The sequence below is a fragment of the Suncus etruscus genome, chromosome 15 (genome assembly GCF_024139225.1).
Source record: "Suncus etruscus isolate mSunEtr1 chromosome 15, mSunEtr1.pri.cur, whole genome shotgun sequence".
NCBI classification, from domain to species: Eukaryota; Metazoa; Chordata; class Mammalia; order Eulipotyphla; family Soricidae; genus Suncus; species Suncus etruscus.
Window position 1 is genome coordinate 43,806,742 of NC_064862.1, and position 22,870 is coordinate 43,829,611.

At 38.8% G+C, this 22,870-nt stretch overlaps 1 protein-coding gene across 3 annotated transcripts in view; it reads left to right on the forward strand.

Moving 5' to 3' along the window:
* Positions 1–20,097: 20,097 nt before the first annotated feature.
* The window catches only part of SIPA1L2 (signal induced proliferation associated 1 like 2), a 290,291-nt gene continuing 287,518 nt past the window's right edge, over positions 20,098–22,870 (forward strand). For all 3 annotated transcript variants that reach the window (XM_049788914.1, XM_049788915.1, XM_049788916.1), the window contains exon 1: positions 20,098–20,399. The gene's annotated coding sequence lies outside the window, so the exon portion shown is untranslated. The remainder of the gene's footprint in view (positions 20,400–22,870) is intronic.

Genomic DNA, 22,870 nt, shown 5'->3' on the forward strand with positions numbered 1-22,870 from the left:
GATTAAAGTATAAGTAAAAATTAAAAAAAAAGAAAGTTATTCTCTCTGTCTACAACTCTTTAGGATGTGAGTATGTTTTACCTACTACCAGCCACATAAGAGAACTCACAGAGTGGGCATAAACTGAATAAGATGGATATCAGTGTAAGAAACATTTATGATTGTGTTGTATAGATGCATAGAAAGCTGTGTGTTGTGAGTTCTTTGATAAGAAATTTCTAATAGAGCACAAAATCACTTTATAAGACAGCAAACATTACAGTTGTCAGAATGAGCTAAAATGGCCATTAAATAGATATCTTTGCATAAAATCCTGATGTGTTCTAGAAATTCCACACTCTGCTGGTCAGTAACTAATCTGCTATTAGATAACCTTGCCATTTTCTAGCACAGATCTCTTCCATTAAATTACATTTCAAAAATACTTCTGCTAGATGGTGGCTTTGCTGGATTAAAAGATGAAAGAAAAGGAAAGTCAGGATAATTTTTCCCTTCCTCTTTTTCTGCTTCCTCTATTGTTTGGAGGGAGCTTTTGAGTTTCCCTGTGTGGTAGGCAATTTCTCAAATGGTTCCCAAGGATCCTGCTCTCTCAGTAATCCTACTCTTGCGTAATTGCTTCCTCCAGTGTCATCTGGACCTAGTGTAATGAACACACTAGGACAAGAAGGATGAGATATCACTTCCCAGATTAAATGAACCATAGTGGGAGACCTGTGACCAATGGCCCAAAACTGAGATTTGCGAATAATCATGGAAGTATGCTGCATTCACCGCCTAAATTTTAGTCTTGAGGAGAGTCATGCTTGGATTGCTAGTTCACAAAAACTGTGGGATAGTATAAATTGTTTTGCTTGAGGTGGTTTATTGCACAGTCATATATAACCAAGACAAGTAACTCTAGTTCCACTAGCAGCAGCTTTTCAGAGTTTTGCACATGATTTTGTGTTCTGTGAGAACTGTCGCTCCATTTTTGGGGTAGAAGGGTTGTCTACTCTTGATAATTGCTAAGTTTTCTCACTATCTCACTAGGGAAAGGGGGCTTTCTTCAGTTTCCTTATCAACTATTTAACTTTGAATGGTTTTTGTTTTATTATATGAGTCTTTATAGAAAAGATTACAGCTCATAAATGTGGTAAAACACCTCTCTTTGTGTTCATGATCATTTTTTTCCCCACAAAACCGAAGGCTTGAAAGTTGTATCCCCAGTGAAAATACTGCTCTCTTGTCTGGCACCAGCAATGTAGGCAGGTAGTAGAAGATGAATTAGATATACTTTCAGACTTAAATTTGTATTTTAAATTATGCAATTTTTTTTAATTTAAAAAGAACACTCACATTTTTTAATTTGTCATAAATCTGGATTTTTCCCCTGTTTTTTTTAACATGTTGGACATTAAAACCAGTATAAAAAATCCCATTCTTAATTAAAACAACATTTTAGCAAGAAAAAAAATATGTAGAATAAATCTTTTACTTTTCAAAAGATTTTGAAATTTTAAATTTGTCACTTATCACACTGACTCTCAATTTCTATTTTCATTTAATTAAGTATTTAAAAGAAGCAGGTAACAGCATGACAATCAATAGTATTACTTTCATTGTAGTAAATAAAATCACATAATTTGTTGTTTTCCTTAGAAGAACAAATAGAGGGCCTTTGCTCAGAGAAACAGACCCACACATCTCTTAATTCTGAGTTAAAGTCTCTTCCTCTTACGAAGAGATTGGTAACTAATGAAAGAAGAAAGAGTGAGGATCTTTATGACTCCCTTGAGAAAAGTAGAAGCAACTATACAAGAAATTCCTGAGAGGCCATCATTTTTTAGTGCTATGCAAGTGGAGAGGAGCTGTGGCTGAAGAATCCAGTACCTTAAAAGAAAAGATTCCTGCTCAGACATAGCTCAGAGGGAGATTGAGACAGATCAATACTAATGAAAAAATCATAAAAACGCACAAGGACATCATGCTAAAGGTTTTGAAATAAAATTATATTTTAAGGAATCTAAAAGATATTCAACTACAAAATAACAGCAAATATTCTTATCGGTCTTGGATTAAAACATGAGAGACTAAGTAAGGTGATTTTATAGTTTTCTTCTGCACTATTAAACTCTGTGATCTGGTTTTTTATTGCTCATACCTTGTTTCTACTTCACTCACTAACCTCTAAGATGAAATAAAAATGATTACATAATGTGGCTGAAACTGCCTTAATCCATAGAAAATTACAAGTCTCAAAATGAACTCTCAACAATTCAATGCTCTGAAAAATTAGATTTTAGAGAAATCTGGAAAAACAAATGCAGAATGACACAAATTTTATTTATGATGTGCCATTTATGATGTGTACTAAAGAATCACATGTATTTGAATTCTTAGTTAATTTAACAGGAATGTTTAGAATATATCTTTTTTTTTTTGTTTTTTGTTTTTCTGGCCACACCCGTTTGATGCTCAGGGGTTACTCCTGGCTAAGCGTTCAGAAATTGCCCCTGGCTTGGGGGGACCATATGGGATGCCGGAGGATCGAACCACGGTCTTTCCTTGGCTAGTGCTTGCAAGGCAGACACCTTACCTCTAGCGCCACCTCACTGGCCTCCAGAATATATCTTGTGCATCCCTCTTAACTTAGGATATGAGGAGGGAAAGATTCTAAAGAGAACTAATTCATTTTTCATATCTGGTAATCAAACAAATAAAGGTGCTCGCTGATCAAACGAAGTTCTCAAATTTATCAATTATCTCTAGAAGACTAAATCTCAGATCATTTGATTCCCAGTTTTATGAGGATGAAGTTGTACTGCTTGATAAATATAGTATTTAATTGTTAGATCTGCTTAATCCCTTTATATCCCCATGGATACAAATTTAGAATTCTTCATAGGAAAGACTCATTTGTCATTTTTTAGTAGTGTCTGTCTTGCATGAATGATAAACAATTTGACATGAAGAGAAATTATTGTGGGAGTGAAATATTCACAGGTGAATCACTGGATTGCAACAAAGAAGAATAATATTGTTATATTCTTTGTAGTGTTCAAACTATTCCCAGACAAGAGGCTAGACATATTTCTCCTCTTGATCTATTGTATTGCCCTTTAATTGTCCTATTTGTATTTTCTACTAATACTATTCTATTTTCCTACTTATAAATGTGACACATTTTTATTTCCCAAACAGCCACAGAAGTAATAGAGCATACTTTGAAATAATGAGTTATTTCCTTTGGAAAGTTAAAAAGACTTAGCCATTTTTTATGTTCTGAAGAAAAATATGACTGAGGGGCAGAGGATTTGCCTCAGTGGTAAAGCAATTGTCTTGCTTGTACAGAGGCCCAAATTTGATCCTTAACACTGATCCTACATCATCCCCTGAACATCACTGGGAGCAACTCTCTGAGCAAGTAGTAACCTCATTAGGGTATAAGATGTGGACATAATAAAAAACACAAAATAATTTTTGATATTACAGCATTGAATGTATCATATGGTATTTAAGAAAGATTAAAAATTACACAACTGTCTTGTATGTGTGAATAATATTGTATAAGTATGTTGGTATTAAGGGCCAGTATGTTTACATTTATTCATAGCTACCCACTAAATTTTATTTTCCTTTCTTAACTTTTGAACCAGAATGTAAAAAGAAAATAATGAAGATTAATATGTATGCTTAGCAAAAAAAACAATGTGATTTATGTTCAATAGACAGCTTAAATTATTTATTTTAGGTAGTTAATGCACTACCCAAAGCTTAGGAAATTTAATCTTAAACAGTTAAGCATGGTCAAAAAGATAGTATAGTGGGTAGTGCTCTTGCCTTGCACACAGCCAAGCTGGGTTCAATCCTGTAGCCACATATGGCCCTCCAAGCCCTGCCAGGTGTGTAGAGTGCACACCCCTGAGTGCCGAGCCAGGCAAGGGTAATCCCTGGAAACTGTTAAGTATGTCCCAAAGTATCTAAACTGAAAATAACCTAAAATTACCTCGATATACTATGACCTTGAGAAGAGAGAAATTAAAATTCATGGAAAATGGTCTTTCTTAAAGAATAAAATAGGAGATTTGTAAGTAAAAATTAGAGAAGAGTGATAATTCAAATGAACTGGGAAATACATCTTAAGCTTAAATATGTTTCTTTTTCCTGGATATTATTTGGCAATGACTGGGCATCTTATTAGCATCATATCTATTATGGCTGCCAGAGTAGATTCAAGTCTTGGTAGTTACTATTTTATTGGGAAAAAAGTGTTTTTCAGAATTATTCATTTACTTACTATTTCTTCAGCTAGTAACTAATTGGTAGTTTATTATCTTTGTAACAAGCACACAAAGAATGTTAAATGAGTAGATGTATGGACAGAGACAGTAAGTAAATAGAAAAAAATTAACAAGTAACATTTTTTTCTAGGGCTGTTTTCATCCTTTCACTGCTGCAAAACTCTTTAGACTTTTACAGCATCAACCTAGTTGTCAGCCAGTTTCATCATTGCAATGGGTCTATGACTTTGAAATTCTGCCTCTCATCCCCATTGCAGAAACTCAGCTTTTTAAAAACTCTTACAGTAAAGTTCAATATATACACACATGTTTGTTAAGTGGAAGTGCGAGAGAGTCTCTGATCTCCAAATGAGTTAAAAGGAAACAAGATTATTTATATTACTTTACTGGAAAGAAGGAAAATAATGTTTGGAATGAATGAGCTTAGTGTTTAAGCTATATGTTTGCAATCAATACAGAAGCACTTTCCTCTTTGGTACTGTCTATTCTGCTTGTAGACAGTAAAACCCCCTCCAACAGAGCCCCTATTTATACTCATGAATTGGGAGTAAAGTGCCAGCAAATTTGATTTTATTGTTCCACATGAATACAAGTCAATTTTCCAAGTGGGAATACTAAAGATGATAATTGTATGTTGTCTAATAGAGAGTCTAGATAGGTCTCCTCTAGTGGTTTCCCGCTGGCAAACCACTGAAAGCATCAAAGGATCAGAACAAGAGTAAAAGAAATGTAATGTGGTATATTATTTGAACTAATGTGAACATGAATAGGGAAAGATACATTTATAACTTTTTTTTTTGCACAGGTTTTACTTAATAATTGTTATTTACCAAACAGCAGTCAATGGAAGGTATGTTAATAAATGACCTAACAGCACATTTGGGGCATTTTACTAATAGCCTTGGTTGTCAGAGACTATATGATGGCTGGGCTGGTGCTATAAAGTCTCAGATGGGACTTTGGTTTTCTTCCTAGAGAATGCAGGTTGCCAGAACTGTTCCTCTGTGAGTAATCAGAAATAGTCTGAACAACATACTAACATGAAATATCTTGTCTGAAACTACGTTGCTTTGTTTTCCTACATATAATTTGTCTTTGGAGAGGAAACAATCTTGCACTATTATAAATGACTTGGACTATTGCATGGATAAAAGTGTGAATAACAAACAAACGGCTGACCCCAAAGCAGTTGATCTTTTTTATTAGAACCTAGTTGGAGAGATGACTTTAATCCTAATTACCTGCTCACATCTACCTTCCACACTCATTGTTCTCTGATTTCCTGTGAGAAATACACTCAGTAGATAATGGAGGAGGAATGGCTATATTTAGAATACAGCAAGGTCACAAAGACATTGGGGTTCTGGCCTCAGGTACTCAAGAGATAAAAAAACTCATTTGCATTTTTCAAGTTTTGTGTCAACAAAGAGATAAAAATGTATGGAGCCAATTTCCCTCTGTGGTGTTCTCTCAAAATTAGACTATGTGCTCATCACATTCCTCCAAGCTTCTTGAACAGTGGCCAAGTTGGTCAGAGATTTATCTCTATCACTTATGAGATGTGATTACAGAGACAGACAAAGATTATACAGATCATCATTATAATAATAATAATAAAGAGATGACTGACATAGTAACCGTGAAACTCAGTGACACATACACTTGATTTGAAAGTGATCAAAGATTCCCTACATTGGTGCCAAATATTAAAGGGGCTACTCTCAAGTAAACACTGATCTTTCCTTAGATTTTAGCCCACTTTCTTTTTGTTTTGTTTTGTTTTGTTTTGAGGCCACACAGGTGACTCTCAGGGGTTACTCCTGACGTGGGGGACCATCTGGGACTCCAGGGGATCGAATTGCAGTCTGTCCTAGATCAGCCACATTCCAGGCAAATGCCACCGCTTGGGGCTCACTTTCAATCCAATACAGAAACCACCTCACTGCTTCTCATTAGACACCTCTCATTCAGTGTCTCCCAAATTTCTGAATATCTTTAGACAAGGGCACAGGACTTGTTCTTCTGGGAGGTCTCTGAATTCTGCTAAGTACATTGTGGTTCTCAGGTCACAGCTATTGTTTAGAAATACAGCTTCCCGTGCTTGCATATATAAAGTCACATCTACCCCAAATTACCACCTTGAGATATTCTTTTATCCTTTAGAGTCTTTTATTTTTTTTTTTTTTTTGGTTTTTGGATCACACCTGGCAGCGCTCAGGGGTTACTCCTGGCTCTATGCTCAGAAATCACTCCTGGCAGGCTCAGGGGACCATATGGGATGCCAGGATTCAAACCACCAACCTTTTGCATGAAAGACAAAAGCCTTACTTCCATGCTATCTCTCTGGCCCCATCCTTAGAGTCTTGCCTCAATTTCTTGACAGGGCCCAATGTTGCTTCGGCTACCTCCTGCATAGCATAGCTATGATATGCCAGTGCTGTTGGAAAGTCAGTTTAATAATGTAATGTATGCACTGTGTTGAGACACACTGTTATAGGAAAAAAAAAAAAACCACAATTTGCTTATGTCCTAGGAACTTTTTAAGGTACTTTGATAAAAATAAAATATTGAATACATGTAAAAGCAAAGAACACATCCATTTCTTATTATGTGTAGATTCCAAGATAAATCAATATGAAAGACAGATATTATTTTGTTTAAAAAAGTGTGCCTCTCAGCGGTAGGGTGTTTGCCTTGCATGCAGAAGGACAGTGCTTCGAATCCTGGTCCCCTGAGCCTGCAGGGGCGATTTCTGAGCATAGAGCCAGGAGTAGCACCTGAGCGCTGCCGGGTGTGACCTCCACATACCCTCCCCCCTCACACACACACACAAAAAGAATTGTGCCTCTTGGGGCAGGATTGATAACACAGCAGTAAGGCATTTGCCAACCTGGGATGGACCTAGGTTCTATCACCGATATCCCATATGGTCCCCTAACTCTGCCAGGAGCAATTTCTGAGAGCAGTGCCAGGAGTAATCCCCGAATGCCGCCAGGTGAGGCCCCAAAACAAAAACAAACAAAAAGAATTGTGTTTCCTCTCCACTCAAGGAACAGATAGGCTCTTTTCACTAGAAGGAATTGGTTTCCTGGAAGCAGGTTTGCTCCTGCAGAGGAAATAAACCATTAGAAGGCATATCTACCCATTCCCAGATGCACCAAAAATATGGGATTAAGCTAGGAAAATTTAGGCATCAGTTATTAGCAATTGATCTACTTCATAATTTTTGTTCCTTTATCAAAAATTAACTGATTACATAGTCTGTCCAAGGAAAATCACTTTATTCTATTGATCTGAGGATCTGTTTATTTTTCAAAGAAAGTTTGTAGTTTATTGACCTTTTGAATTAATTTTAAGATTCCAGTTTACAAATTTATTCTCAAAATTGTAATTTTTGTCTTTTTTTGTTCATTATTTTCTAGTTTCTTTATTACACATCTAGTTATTTTTGTGATCCCTTCCTCCCTTCCTGATGAATACTTGTATAGCTATAAAATTTCCTTTAACACTGCTTTTGTGGTGTCCCACAAGTTCTGGTATGATGCCCTCATTCTTGTTCATTTTCTAGAATCTTTTGATTTCCATTCTAACCCACCTGTTTTTCCGTAATGCACTCTTTAATTTCTAATTTAATTCTTCATATCTGTGACTTACTTCTATTTTCAGTATATTATGGTCTGAGATATCTTTGATATAATTTATATCCTCTTGACTTTAGAGAGGCAAATTTTGTGTTTTTACCATGTGGTCTATCATGGAGAAAGAACTATGTGTATTGGAGAAGAATGAGTATTCTGCCTTTTGAGAATCATCATCCTCTATTCTATGTACATCCCGATGTACATCTACTAGACTCCTTCAAATTTTTTTCTTTAAAGCAATTATTTCCTTAATGAGCTTTAGTCTAGTTGATCTTTGAAAAGGTGTTAGAGTGGTGATGAATCTCCAACTACTATTGTATTGCTATTAATGTCCTTCTTTAAGTCTGTAACAGTTGTTTTAGTATTTTGCTGGTCTCTCATTAGAGGCATCTATGTTTAGAAGTGAGAGTTCTTTTTCATGTACATTTCCCTTGATCATTAAAATTTTTCCTTCACTGTCTCACTTTTTACAGCCTGAAGTACAGTCTGAAGTACTACTATTTCCACCCCTTCCTTTTGGAGGGAGGTGTTTGTTTAAAAAATTGTTTTCTAACCTTTGACTTTGAGTTTGTGTTTGCTCTAACTGTCCAAATGCGTTTTTGCAAGTAGCTGAATGTTGGACTCACTTTTTTAATCCACCTTACCACTCTGTGTTTCATAATTGGTTAATATAACCTGTTGACATTGAGAAAGAGATTGTGTCATATTTTTTGTAGGAGTTCGGCATGTTTGTAGTATTTGTCTTGTCTCTAAAGGTCCTTACATTTCTCTTGTATAGATGGTTTTGAGTGTATGATGTTCTTTTTGTTTAAATTAAATTAAATGTATTTAAAGAGCAAGTATCACATAGTTGACATGGTTGATCATAATACATTTGTTTTCAGATAGTGAGAGAGAAAAATTTTTTAAAATGAAGAAAAAGAAAAAATGAGGGAAAAAGAGTGACAGCAATAAGTAAATTTTTGAAAATGATTGTATTTCAATGAGGTCCTTAAGTCATGTGAGAATGTTTCGTAAGCTTTTGTTCCTGGTTAAACATTATGTTTATTTTATTTTTTCTGAACATTAGGTGACTTCAGATACACGTTGGTGCCTACATTGGTGTATTTCTTCAGGGATGGCAGTATTAAACAAAAATGGTGTTGTTGCTCAACCACGAATGTGGTTGCGCAGTCCTGGAATTCTAAGCACTATTGTTGATACTGTGGCTCTTGTGGGGTACGTTTTGGCTGCAGGTTTACAGAAGTATGAGAAGGCGAGTGGAGAAGGGACACCTTCAGTCACTCCAAAAATAAAAGTCCTGGTTATATCAGCTCAAATTCTGGCATACCTAAAATTTAGGTCAGATTGGTATCTCTGAAGAAAGCTAGAGAAGAGTGGTGAAGAACCACTTACAAAATGGGTGATTGTGTGTGTGTGTGGGGGGGGTGCGTGCAGCAAGCATGGTTTTTGCAGGGCAGGGGCTTGGCCTACCTACTTCTGAGATTGTCTGGTTTCAGCTGTTGTACCTATAATTTTTCACTGCTTGGCTTACATCTCTTTCAAGAACAGAATGGATCTATGGAGCTGGCCAGGTGCAGACTGCATTTGTCAAATGCATGGCAATTGTATTTGTCAAATCTGGGAAGTTATTGAACTGTTTATCTGTAAATTGTGTATCATTTCTTCAAATCTCAATAATATTCTCTCTGAAAATGTATTATTGGTTAGGTATTTATTTCATTGAGTTTTTTAAAATCCCACCACTGTCTTCAGGCTAGACGGTTTCCTTTGGCAAATCTTAAGGATGTACATTTTCATATAATCCCCTTCTTTGATCTTCCTGCTTTTAGTATTATATCTCTATCTATGGTTTTCATCATTCTGATTAGGAATATCTAGGAGTATTTTATTTGAATCTCTTTGAGCTGGTACCCTTTGGGAATCCTGGACCTGGTTGTACAGGCTCTCTAGCTCTGGAAACATCTCAGAAATAATGTCTTTAATTGTTTTCTCTTTTTTAGGGTTGCCTTCCTGGCCATCAGAACCTCAATTACTTTTATGCTTTTCCCTTTAAATTTATTCCAAACCTCTCTTTTTTAGCTGTTTGTTTAGTTTGAAGCTTTATTCCATCTTCTATTGTTTTCTGGAAATTTTCTATATCTCATCTTTGAATTCAGTTATTCTGTTCTCAGCAGTTGTTACTCTGCCGGTGAGACCTTCCAGTGAGTTTTTCATTTTCCCTAACAATTTTTTAGTTTTTTTATTTCTATTTGTGTTTATTTTTTTATTTCTTCCCTCATATCCTCTTGTGTTTTATTAGTGGTCTGTTCCATTATTACTTTGAGTCATTAAACATCCTGAACATACATTCTAAATTCTTTTTACAGAGAGACTATAGAGCTGTTACTGATTGAGTCCTCAGTGTTCCACTATCTGTGGAGGCATTTTGTGCTGCTTTTTGTATTTTCTTGTGTAGTCTGGTGCTGCAGTTTCCACTTCTCTTTCAGTATCCCCCTCACTACCAGTGAGATCTCGGAGATCTTCTGAGAGAGGAAGAGTATTTTGTGGCTACTTTGGGAAATCTCCTGTTGATTTTTTTTTTAGTATCAAATCACTGTGAGCACACTTAAGTTGCTCATGATTGAATTTCAGGTATACAATGTTAAGTACCCATTTCTTCCAGCAGTATACATCCCCATCAATTTTTCTGCCTTAGCTCCTCCCTCCAGGTTGACTTTGGCACTTCCCTTTCTCTCTTTTTCCTTTTATGCACTGTAACTTGCAGTATTGCCACTGAAATATGCATATCACTTTACCTTCTGTCAGTTCCCAATTCTTGTCCAAAGTGATCATTTCCCACTATCATTGTCATAGCAGTCCCTTTTCTGGTCTAATCAGACCCTCCTCCTCATAGCTTCCTGCTATGAACCAGGCTTCCCTCCCCTCTTTTCTGCATTCTTTGGGTAGTATTCTTGTACAGTTTTGTTTCTATCCTGCGAGTAAGTGTTTCTGTCTGACCTCTGGGTAGAACCAGGATTTGTGAAGTGCCTACTTAATGTATGGCTTGCCTCTCTAGTCCTTTCCCTGCTGATTGGGGGTGGAAAGAATGCAGCTTCAGAGTGTGCTTGGAGTCTTGCTTCAGAAAATGACTTCAACACTGAAAATTTTGAAGCAAAAGAAAATGGATTCTTATTTTTATGGATGTTAACTACAATGGGACAGAAGGATTAATTCTGTTAAAGTATTAGAAAAGTATCATTGGGATACCAGAAGAGATACTATTTAAGAGCATGTAATGTTGGTCTTGACAAGAACATGATGGTGCACAAAAAGAGGAACAAAAGCAGGTAGACACAAGATATTTAGGAGGTACCATAAAAGATTTATTAACTTATAAGTTAGGAAGTTAGGGAGAAGCCCTGGGTTTCTCATATGACAAATCAATGCTTTTTTTTTGTTTTTTTTTTTGGGGGGGGGCATACCCGATGATGCTCAGGGGTGATATGCGCTCAGAAATCGCTCCTAGCTTGAGGGAGCATATGGGATGTCAGAGGATTGAACAGCAGGCTAGCACGCACAAGGCAGACACTTTACCACTTGCACCACCGCTCTGGCCAAAGACAAATAAATATTAATTAAAATAATCTATTACTGAAAGAGGAATTACAGAGAAAGAAGGAGCTTGTGAATCACATGAAAGGCACTCTTTCGAGATATTGTGCTTGAGGTTTATTGAGTGTGAACTACTTTTGTTGTTTTGGGTATCACACCAGTAGTGTTCAGGTAATCATATGATATCCTTTGAACTGCTTTTGAGGGGTCCACATATAGATATTGACATAAAATTATATATGTACAAATCTGTGTATATATACATATATATATGCACCCAAAAAGCTGAATATGTATGACAGGATTGTCTATATAAGTATAGTCTAGGAGGTGAACAGGACAGATGCATAGCAATTTCAAACATTGGGAAGGATGAGCTTTGCTAGGCAGGAGCCAGATGAGATAACATTGAAGAGTATCAGCACTGAGGGTGAAAGGGAAAATAGAAACTTCAGAGGTATTAAGAAGAGGCCAGAGAGCTAAATAGGATTCCAGGAGAAAAGTAGGATATAGGGCAAAGGGAGAGGAGTGTTCTAAGAAGATCATGGTATACATAGTGTTTTGTATTGTTTAGAGATTTGGTAAACTCATGTTGGTGTCAGATTGTGGGAGGTAACTGATAGTATGTTAAGGGTGATTTTGACATTATCCCCTAGATAGTAGGAACCTCAAGAAGGTCTTTGAGCCTAGAATCTATAAACTAAAATAAATGTATTTTTGGTGTTTTGAAGTTCATTAGTGAGAGCTGACTACCCTTACAAAGAAAAGGATCTAAAGAGTATGATGATACTGGGTAGGAATAGGGCACTTATAGGAGAGACCTGTGGTGAAAATCAGAGTGATTCCATATATTAGTTACGGGAGGCAGAGGAAGAAAGGAATCCATGAATAGTTCATTTATAATAGCTGATTGTCAGCATTACTATCACAAATATTAAGGTTAGAAAGAGAAGTCAGCTTTGGGAGAAAACTGAAGAATGTAAGGTTTTAGACTTGTTGACATGGGAAATAATATAAATTGATAAAGGCTTACAGCAGGCAGATGAAAACTGTTTCTGTACCTGAGTCTCTGCTCAGCTGATTCTCTGAGTTCCAGGAATAATGAAATTTTAATAGTCAGAGTTCACCTGAGTTTATAGTTTCTGAAAATATTGAGATTAAAGGTTATAAAATCTTTTATTTTGCTTTATTGCTCTTTTCTCTTCACATACTCTAGATCTCAAAATATAGAATATTCCCCTTTAAATTGGAATATTCAGCTTTGCAAACAAAATTCACTCTGTTTTTCATTGTTACTCTAATATTCTCTCTGATTGCTTCTTTACCTTCCAGTCCTTTTACTTGTTCATCTATTTCTTGCTTTGCTTCACTTTCTGTTCCATACTGCTTCAGTACAACAGTCTTGGCTGCCTGCCAAGAACAGTGAAATGTCAGTGAGGAAACATGACCTAGCTAATCCACCTGGGAACTGAGAAGCAGAAACAACCTTTCTCAAGGGAGAATTTTTAATTTATCTCTATTTTTTTCCCAATAACTCTGAACAACTATAAGAAATATCTATTCCTGGATAGAAATTAAATTGCACACAATAACATGTTCTCTTAATATTCTGGCAGATTCTCTTTTCCTTTTTTTTATTTGAGACAGCAAACATATCTCCAAAAGTAAATGCTAGGTAACACTATAGCCTGTGCAGATCTAGGGATACACACAACTAGGAGACCAATTTTTAGTTGCTGAATGGATGAAAGATGAAGGCAAGAAGAAGAGTCTGTTTATCATTTTATGTCTGTCTATTGCTTTCAACTTTTTCTCTTGGGGATGAGTTTTTCCATTAACTTTGTAGAAAGATTTGGAAAGTCATTCCTAGGTACTGTGAGCACATTGAGGCTTCGTGGAGTTTAATTAATTCTAAAAATATTACAGAAGATTATTAAAAATGGGGAAGTAAAGGATTGCCAAGTTAGATAACTCTGGGTTTATAATCAATATATATTTTAAAAAACTCATATGTGAAAGACAGACTAGCGCAAGCCTTTTTGAAAAACAATATGGATATTCTTCAAAAAAATGGGATATTGAACTCTCATATGATCCAGCCATACCACTCCTAGGTATATACCCTAGGAACACAAAAACACAACACAAAAGTGCTCTTTGCACTCCTTTGTTTATCATCAGCACTATTTACAATAGTAGCTACAATCTACAACCCAAGTGGCCGAGAACAGATGAGTGGCTTAAGAAACTGTGGTACATTTAAACAGTGGAATACTACGAAGTTGTTAGGAAAAAATGAAGCCACAAAATTTTTGTATACATGGATGGATCCATGTATTGTGCTGAGTGAAATTAGTCAGAGGGGGAAGGATAGATTAGAATAATCTCACTCATTTATAGAATATAAGAAAAATTAAAGATAGTGTGGTAATAATATCCAGAGACAATAGAAAGGAGGACCAATAGGACGAGTCTGTGGTACAATGCTTGCCACAAATAGTGAGCAGTGCAGTTAGGGAAGAGAAGAGACCACTATGACAATGATAGTTAGAACTAATCACTCTGGACAATAACTGAGTGTTGGACAGAGAAATAGTGATATGCATGATGCCCCTTCATTCGCGATAATGCTAACCACAATGTTTAAAAGGAAAAAGAGAGAGGGGAGAGGGAGAGAGACAGAGAAGTCAAAAGTTTGCCCAGAGGCAGGCAGGGGAAAAATAGGGTGGAAGGGAAACAAGGAATGTTAATAGTGGGAAATGTTCATGGATGATGGGTGCTGTACATTGTAAAACTGAAACTCAATCAATCATGAACAACTTTGTAAATAAAAGAAAAACTTTTAAATAAAAGAAAAAATCATATGTGAAACATACAAGTGTATTTAAGTGTGCATATTTACATGCCATTATCTCTATATCCAGTTATACTATTTCTATATGAATTTAAAGTGATTACCTACCATATGATACTATTTAATTATTAATGATAAATGCCATCTAGTGGTTTTAAATGACAGTTACTCATAGATAATGCTATTCATATGTCACAGTTCTTAGAAGTAGCACCAAAATCACTGGCTATAGAATATTGTAATTTCCAAGTAGCAATAAATTTGGGAACACTTCTATAAGAATCCAAAATCATACATAGAAGAATACAGAAAGAAAATAAGACTGCATTTCTCAGCAATGATAATTTGCTTATCAAATTTCTCTTATTATCACATATTTAACAATTTTTCTCAGCTATTTATCACAGTCAGCTTTTGTATCAGGAGCTGTCAATAAAATTCTGCACCTTGAATGGGAAGAGAAGTTGGTACAAATTGATGACCTACTGTGTTTTCAACCCTCACTGCGAGACAGTTACTGTGTTAAGCACTTCTTAGTCTAGATATAATGAAATTATCACCACAGTCTTCTGAGGTAGCACTTAATACCATTATTCAATGACAAAAATGGAAGTTTGAGATCTAACTTGTTTTTAATGATGTGTCTAAAAAACTTGCGATCCAGATTCAGAGTAAGAGTGCTGACATTAGGAGCGGTAGCGCAGGTCGTAAGGCGTCTGCCTTGCGCTTGCTAGCCTAGAACTGACTGAGGTTCGATCCCCCGGAGTCCCATATGGTCCCCCAAGCCAGGAGCGATTTCTGAGCGCATAGCCAGGACTAACCCCTAAGCGTCACCAGGTGTAACCCAAACACCAAAAAAAAGGGGGTTCTGGCATCAAAATGTGGGGGATCTTCTAAAAAACAACAACAACAATAACAATCACACCCACAGTTGCACACCCTATTTAGGCTACCAAATCAAGGACAAGGTGCAAGGTGGAAATTACTTTTTTGTTGTTTTGTTTTGTGTGTGTGTTTTTTTTTTTTGAAGTTGCTTTTTTGGTGTATCTTCCCAAGCAGTGCTCATAGGGCACAGTTCGAATCATAGGGTGCTGGAGATTACCAAGATCTCCCTGATAGTGCTTTGAGATCTCCAGGTCCAAAATTGCTCAGAAGCTTCTGGGGATCCTAGGTGTCAGGAAAGGGTCAGGGTCTGCTACTTTCAAGACATGCAACTTAACCTTTGTACTGTGTCAATTTTTCGAAGTTGCTTTTGAATTACATATTGTTTATTAGTTTTAGTGAGATGTGATTAAAGGTGAAATATTTTTTGCAAAGCTATTTAGTTATGAACTAGAAGAGATAAATAATGTGAATACCAATGAACAATAGTAAGGTTGTTGGAGATATATATGATGGGGTATATTTCATCAAAGATCAACCAATAAGTTTTTCAAATAAGATTAAGAAAAAGAAGAGTTACAAATCTGAAATTTATTAATAATCTTTGAGCACCTTTTCTAATATTCCTTTACTCCATCATAGTATATATATAACTATTAAAAATATATTGCCTCTGTATTGTTCTTAGAATTGTTTGCTAAGAAGAAACAGGTGATGGCAAGTGGAAGCAATATGTGTTTGTTATTTAAGTTCACTAAAAGCTAAAGGGTACAATTGCCCCCAAATATTTCTTCACAGTTGCTTCCTGCAACTTTGCCCAGTGTACTTCCTCTTTCCTAGAGCACTTTCTTCTTACTTTCTTATGGTGGTTTGATATGTTTGGGAAAGTTTCACCAATTGGCCCACGCTAAACATGTGGAAAGTTGGCTCCTCCCTTTCTCTTGGCACCATTCATTGATGGCCCTAAACACACAAACTCCTATGTTCTTCCATAGAATTTACATGCTCTGTTGTGTGCCTTTTGTGTTCTTTGACTTTAAAATAGTGCTCTGAATATAATATATATGTTTTCCATGAAAGGTATAAATTTTGGTTTGACTAAATGAAAACTTTTCAAAAGACTGTTGATAAATGAGGGTGGATAACCATGAAGATTTATTACAGTGTAGGCATATTATCTATAGCAGAATCCTGCTATTATGTGGTAAGGAAATAAAAACTCTGTTTTGCTAAATTCAAAGGTAATTAGATATAAATACCAGCCAAGTTCAGCCAATAAGCTAAAGATCTTGGAATAGGGCAGACAACTAACTGGTATGTCTTTGAACTCAGTCTTTTTACATTTTCAAAGAAAAATAAGCAAGACTGATGTTGGAACTGTTTCAGATGACATTGATGTACAGATTCAGGATTGCAAAGAAAACTAATTCCTTGCTATTATTTCCTTAGGAATCCCTAGAGCTTGACAGAATTTACAAGGGGGGGGAAAAAAGACTTAGAGAGAGAGAGAGAGAGAAGCACAGCTAGCAAGACCAAGGAAGTCTTGTCCTGAGGAAAAGTGAACATAGGAAGACAAACAATGAGAGTGCTTTTTTTACGCAAAAACAATTTCACACTTCAGGGTCCACATGTTACCTAAAACTTCTGCAAATCTATACCTATAACATATATTTAAAATATAAATTATTATAAAATTAAAATGACCTTAACAGATAGAAAAATTCCAATTTCCTCTTGGAGTGTACCCATCCCTAAAAGGGATAAAAATTTATGGACTGCTGTAAAGAAGACTGGAACAGAATATGGCAACTTTAAAAGCAAATGTATTTCCAGAATATTTAGCTAACAATCATTCTTAGCTTTGCTTTTGAAGATTCATTACCTTCTTTATCACAAATCAGGCACCCTGCAGGGTTATACTGTCATTTTCCAGTGAGTCTGAAAAGAGGGCTCATTACATGTATGCTGAGGCTCAGAATTTTCTGCCTGAAGAGGAGGAAGCTATATTGGACCTGGAGTTCCTGGAAAGTCAGAAAGTGGTGTATTTACACCATAATAATCTCTCTCTGTCTCTGTCTCTCTGTCTCTTTCTCTGTCTCTCTGTCTCTGTCTCTGTCTCTCTGTCTCTGTCTCTGTCTCTCTCTGTCTCTGTCTCTCTCTGTCTCTGTCTCTGTCTCTCTCTGTCTCTGTCTCTCTCTCTCTCTCTCTCTCTCTCTCTCTCTCTCTCTCTCTCTCTCTCCTCCACCAAACACTGAGCTGTGCTGTCAATAACAAGCATTTGAAAAAAAAAAACTTTTGTTCACTTTGGAAGTGGACAAAAGGGCTTAAGCCATCTTTAAATTTTGTACAGGTCACAAGAAGAGATATGGTAAGGTGTGAGGAAAAAAACTGTGGCTTCCATCATCAAGGAAAGTCTGTTCAGACTTCATAAAAATCTACTGGACATTCAGTAGCACATCACAGGACTTTCACCATTAGATGACAGGAGTACAGCAGCTATGGCAATGAGTCATCTCAGTGATGACCACCTACAGCAGGCAGTGATTGTCTTAGGAGTCAAAATGCTGCAGTTCTTTTTTCCTGGCTCCTTCCCACTAAGGAAAGACAATGAGATCTGAAGCAGATGCTAAAGTTTCAGGAAGTGAAGTCTTTAGGCTGACTCGGGAATATTCTCCAGGGCTGCTCCTGGGGATATTTTTCTTATACATTTAGTCGGAATACATCTACAATGGATATATTTCTAAGCAAGTGCCAAGTGTGTTTCCAAAGAGTTGGGCTATATCTTATGCAATTTTATAAATGCAGAACCTTTGGAACATCTCAGGTTCTCAGAGGTTCTCCATGACTGTTGAATGAATAAAATGACAATTTTATGATGTTGATAATGGGTAAGGGTTGGGAAAAAACCTCCAAATCTAGAGAATTTGGGAAATTTGTCATGCAACAGTATATTTTTTCTGGCGCATCTTATTGTACCATCTATGATATCATGCAATATATACATGCTAGATAGCTCTCAAAACAATACAGTATGGGAAGGGCACCTCTAATGGATAGTAGGGAATCTTATGTTCTAGGGAGTGATTTTGATAGAGAAATAGGGATATTATCTCTGCAGGAAGAATTCTGCTTCAATTGCCTCCTGAGCTCCACCAGTAGTGATCTTTGAGCCAGAACCAAGAGTAAGCTCTGAGTACTGCTTGATGTGATCCCTACCAATACACACACAATCCCCCCAAATACACACACACACACACACACACACACACACACACACACAGCCAAACACATACTTAAGGTGAAACTCAAAATCCAATTTCAGGAAACAGGTGCACCACAAAACCACTATGATAAAGACTGCTCCAGAAATTTTAAGAGTGGAGTAAGGAGGGAAATAAGAGGCTGCTTAAACTTCTATGTTCCAGTTTATAGAAAATGAACTTGTATTTTGCCCTTTAGACAGTCAATTGCAGTCGAATTTAAAAGTCTTCTGAAATTCTGTAATTTTTCAGCTACCAGCTCAAATCAAGTAATGCACCATAGTTTCAGTTCTCTGCAGGACTGAAGCGTTGGCTTCACGTGTTCAAGGTATGCTTTGAATACTGGAGGCACGGATTAGTTCCCTAAATTTGTTTGATTCCCTCAGCACAGCTAGGGACCTTAGCACAGCAAAGCTTTCTTCTGCCTGAGCAGAAAGAGCCCTGAGTCAGGGGGCCAGCAACACAGTGTAGCCTAAAGTCAAAAGAAAAATGCTGTTAGATGATCAGCCTTTCTAGGAAGGTAGAAAAGATTAAGTGTAGAGCACTTCTTCCCGTGCAGAAAAAGATCAAAGAAGGGCTTTTTTTTGGGGGGGGGCGGTCCAAGGGCTCACACCAGCAATAGAAAGTGGCTGGTGGGTCGGTGGTTCCGGGACATACCCCTTAATAGGGGTCTTTTTTTTCTGCAACATTCCACAGCTCTGGCAGCATCCCTCGCCCCCAAATCTCATCTTAACGTTCTATTTATTTTTGCATTTCTCTATTCAGTCTCTCCCTCCCAGTCCATCCAGGCACAGCCGTCCGGATGATTCAGAAGTGCACTCCGGGGCTGGCACACAGTAGGAGCACAGTCTAGGTCTCTACGAGGTCCAGGGGGGCGCCCTCCGCTGTTGCACACAGTCAGTATCCGCGCCGCCTGCACGGTGCAACGCACCCGAAGGGATCGCCCCTGGTGTGGCCTGCAAAAACACTAAGAGCAATACGTATTGCTCCTTTGGGCAAAGTAGTCTGCTGAGGAAAAGATTCTTGGATGTCTTAGGACCGGTGCCAGCGCGGTAACACGGGACCCTTTGTGTTGGTTCCCTCGCGCATCATCTCTCTTATCTCGGAAGCGACGTGATTGTAACTGCGTGGCGGCGCCTCAGGGGTTTTAACATTGCCTAGAAATGCAAAAAAAAAAAAAAAAAAAAACCAAACCCGCATCCTGTGGAGGGGAGAGACGGTTCTACCAGACTGCAGCACCGAGAAGGCTGCAAGTCCTCTCCTCCAGCTTCTCCAGCTCCTCCTCTTTCTGTCTATCTCCCTTCAGCCCGAAGTCTCATCTACAGCACACAGCACAGCTCCAGGAAAGAAGCTGCGCCTTGGAGCCTGGGAACACCGCACCCGGGGAGCAGCGAGCCTGACTGGAGGGCGGGACGGACTGCGCCGGCGTCCAATAGTGAGGCGGGACGGAGGGGGCGGGCATAGAGAGACCAATAGGAGGCTGCGGAGCGGGACAGGGGGCGGGGCCTCCAGGCTCTCTCCAGCGGCGGTGGCGGCGGCGCCTAGAAGCCGCGCGGCAGAGCTGGGGGTCGGGAGGAGCCGCTGGGGGTCGGGAGGAGCCGCCGGAGCTGGAGCTAGAGGCTCCAGGAGCTGCAGCAGCAGCAGCAGGAGGAGGAGGAGAGGAGCAGCAGCAGCAGCGCCGCACCTCCGCCTTGGCTGCCCGCCTGAGCGCCAGCCGCTGCCCCCGGGTCCCGCTTGCAGCCCTAGCCTAGACGATCGCCCTGGCAGAGTCCGGCCGATGGGCAGCAGCAGCAGCGACAGCCAGCGGCGGGCGGCGAGGCGGCGGCCCTCGCACTGGTCCCCGCGCGCCCTCGGACTGTAGCAGCTCCCCACGGACCGCGTCGAGGAGGTGCGTTGGCAGAAACGCGGGCCATTCAGAAGCTTTCGCATGGTGCAAGGTTTTTATTTTGGGGGGGGGACTGGCTTCTGCCCATCAGGAGGTAAAGGGGGCTGCCTGCCCCCACTCCTTTCCCCCGGGAGGTGTCTCAAGGAACTGACGCGAGGTGCTTTGGAGCGCGGCGTTGGGAGCTTGGGGAGGGGAACCGGGTGGAGACGAGGGTGCTTTGAGATTCGGGGCGCGGGGAGTGAGGTGGTGGTTGGTTCAGCAGGAAAAGCCCCCCCCGAGGTGCTGAGACTGAGATGGAGAGAGAGAAAGAGAGGGGGGGGATTGGCTGCAGCCGCGCTTTCTCTCTCTGTCTCTCTCTCTCTCGAAGTTATCCGTGGGCTGAAAGGTGGCTTGTTTCTGTCTCGGTGAAAGGAGGCGCCCACCCAAAAGGACTTTTTCTGGGTGTCCAGCAACTCCGCTGGGATTCACCCGAGAGGCCCGAAACCTCTCACCCCTACGGACCCCAAACCCAGGGGATGTTACTAGTTGAACTTGCTGCGGGGCTTGATTCCTCCTGGAAGGTGTGTGCCCCGAGCGCGCGCGCGCGCGCAACCCCGCTGGCTCCGGCTCCTGGTTCACTCTTTTGTAAGGTCTGGAGCTCCTTGCTAACTCAGATCCACGGTCCTAAGAGTTCGGATCTAACCGCTCTTCCACGTTCCCCAGTCTCGGCATCTGGCCCTGGTTCCTGCAAGCCTCACCCCCCCCCCCAATTCCCCGCGCGCCACCCCCTTGTCCTATTCGGGTCCCCAGTTTGGCCACGTCCTGGGAGTATCCTCCTGAGCACCTACAGATTAATTTCCTATTGCGCCGTAAAGCTAGGGAATCAATTTTGGCTCTTCATCCATAAGCGAGAGCCGAGTGCTTTTCGGTGAGAGAAAACAACTTGGCATTACCCCTCTGGGGGATATTTGTCATCATTAGCCTGCTTCAGTTAAATTAATTCAGCCCAAGATGATGACTCCAGCCGCGAGTAGTGGGGGGAAAAAAGCAAGTGTCTATTGGTCATGAGATTCTTCTGATCATCAAAACATGGTTTTTAGGAGCTCTCAACATTTAAGGCACTTTGGATTTGGGTTAATCTAGACTTTGTATTTGATAAGATGAATCTAGGCAATAGAGATCGTCCTTGAGAAACAAAGCCAAACAAAGCATCTTGGTGGTTTTCGCAGGTTGACTTCAGTAAGTTGGAATAGTCACTCAGAATTTTCTTTTCTTTGCCTCTTTTGTCTGCAGTTTTCATTTCTAAATGTTAACACTAGATGGCTTTCTTATGACAGGCATTTAGTAAATTGCGCTCTTTTTCCTCCTCCCTATCTGCAATCCAGAGTGTGATCCAGTTTTACAATTAGTAATGGGTGTGGGAGGAGATCTCCAAAAATCATTCTTTCTGTGTATATTACTATTCTTTTTAAGATATTTGTTTATACAGATATGGAAAGGTAACTTCTTGTTTCTGTCAACCTTGAAGATAATTTTCAAGAGAACTTGGTTGCTTCTTTCAGTTACAAATTAAGAATGCCTGCCTTTTTTTTTTTTTTTTGACAAAATGTACTTGAAGTTCTGTAGTGAGAATTTGTGGCTTTATTTAACCAACATTTTCATCGTGGTGTTCACCTATGCATTTATTAGTTGATTGCTTGAGTCAGTGTGCTATAGATTAATAATCATTCAACGCGGCAGTCTTTCTTGGACTTCAGGGAGCAGCAGTTCTTCAGAAAGATTCCATTGATGTAGTTGTGGAAGAAATGTAAATGAAGTTTATGTACATGATTCATATTAAGGATTATGTGAGGACATCCTTATTTTGGCCTTCCTAATTGATGCCTAGTTTTCACTTATAAGCAAAGCTCCTTTCCTAAGAAGTCCAATAGGTTGTAGATGGCCTTGTCCCATCTCAGTATGTGTGTGTGTGTTTTTTTTTGTTTGTTTGTTTTTGGGCCACACCCAGTGACGTTCAGGGGGATCAGCCCCATGCTAGGCACTATCTCAAGGCTGCACTATCTCTCTGGTCCCCTCAGTATGTGTTTTAAGTTTTTTTTCCCCCTAAAGAAAGACCTAACAAATCATGTCTAATGTAGGCAATCTTATTTATCAGGGGAGAAATATCTTGAAATATTCTCTGTGTACCTCGCCCAGTTTAAACTATAATATGTTGGATTTGTCCTAAATTAGAGTTTATACTTAAGTAGCTAAAGGAAAAACAAGACTAGCAAACATCTGGGAAATAAGAAACAAAGTCAGATAAGCTTTGAATTAAGTATTAGTTTTTAATTTAGTTACTGTAAAATTACAAAGTTATTTATGACTGGATTTCAGACATACTATGCTTCATCACCAATTCCTTCACTAGTGTCCATTTTCCTCCAACAGTGTTCTCCTTCACCTTGCCACCCATCCATCAGTTTGCTTCTATGAGAGGCACTTTTTATTTTTAG